At 40.4% G+C, this 1,340-nt stretch overlaps 1 protein-coding gene across 2 annotated transcripts in view; it reads left to right on the top strand.

Moving 5' to 3' along the window:
• Positions 1 to 306, top strand: part of tspan7 (tetraspanin 7) — a 36,730-nt gene extending 36,424 nt beyond the window's left edge. For both annotated transcript variants that reach the window (XM_076985124.1, XM_076985123.1), the window contains exon 8: positions 1 to 306. This exon is cut by the window's left edge. The gene's annotated coding sequence lies outside the window, so the exon portion shown is untranslated.
• Positions 307 to 1,340: the final 1,034 nt, after the last annotated feature.

Here is a 1,340-nt window from a genome sequence, read left to right as displayed (position 1 = left end):
TTCAGGATTATTATTACCATAATAAGAATACTGTACTTGTTTATGTTTTAAATATGTTTTATTAAATCTTACAGATTCTCCTAGTGTTGATGGATTATTCAGTATTACTTAGTCAATGAAACCATAGTCTGTGAATATACTAGATCAACCACACAATCTGAGGACAGACAAGCGAACCAATAATACTACTTTGTATAATAAGACTTTAACTTTTTAAAACGCGTCACCAGCTGGCATGCCAACAAAATGTATGTTGATATTGTAAACAACTGTGATCTCTGTTAATAAAACGGTCATTTCATCGTTCATGGTGCCACGGTGTTGGTTTCTGCATATTACTGATTACTAAAGCAGTAGTAAAATATTGTTGCGATTTACTCACGCACGCCTTTGAAATTATTGCTGCCGCACTAGGTTTATTTATTTTTGTTTTTCTTTTAAAATTACTATTACGTACATTTGTTAAAGTGTATAAAATGAGCCCTATCATGATCAGCATTTCAGTTTCAGTAGTTTTTTCTAGGTAAATAACTTATTTAAAAAGCAAATCAAAGGTCGAGGGGCGCAATTATTAATTTTTAGTAAGTTAACTGTTATAGAGACGGCAGCAGGTTATTATAACCTAACTATACATATATAATTTTTACAATCTCTGTAAGAACGCTGAAAGAATTTCGGAGGTTTCTTTAGCGTGATCTGTAGTGTGATGTCGTTCTGCTGTTGACCGCTAGATGGCAACACGATCCTGTTGAAAAACGGAACTCGGCGGAAAACGGCGAGGTCTCGCAAAGCCATGCCGCCAATGTCGGCGTCCACGAACAGACCGGTAAATAAACCTGAAATTAGCGTTTGCACGTTTCTTTGGCCACACTATTTCCATTATTCATATAGCCTACAGAAAACATGCAAGATGTATAGCTAATATTTGGAACCAGGAACGGGACCCTATTCCTGACGTAAACTACTTGTTTTTGTTAAGGCCTATAGGCCTATATCGTTTGTCCCATCTCCAAAACAGAAGGATCCCGCAAGACAAGCCTAATTTAATACTCGTCTTCTCCGTTCGTGGAGCGAGAAACGTTGTTTTGACTGTCAGATTGACATTCACCCCACGAGCCTCGCTGGCCCTGCGCGAGGCAGAGCGCGAGGCTGCGCGCGAGACGGTGTTCGCTTCACGGACACTAATCTTGTTAAAGCAAATGAGCGCAGATCAGCGGAGCGCCGGGGGAAGCGCTCGCACGAGACGGATTCAAGACACCCGACGCTCACGCTGTTAAATACAGAGGACAAATTACATCTCCTATCATTCGTGACGACGAAATCGGAGAGCCTTTTAGCGA

Source organism: Brachyhypopomus gauderio, unplaced genomic scaffold (genome assembly GCF_052324685.1).
Source record: "Brachyhypopomus gauderio isolate BG-103 unplaced genomic scaffold, BGAUD_0.2 sc37, whole genome shotgun sequence".
In the NCBI taxonomy this organism is placed as follows: domain Eukaryota; kingdom Metazoa; phylum Chordata; class Actinopteri; order Gymnotiformes; family Hypopomidae; genus Brachyhypopomus; species Brachyhypopomus gauderio.
Note: the sequence above shows the minus strand (reverse complement) of the source record. Positions and strands in the feature narration are given on the sequence as shown.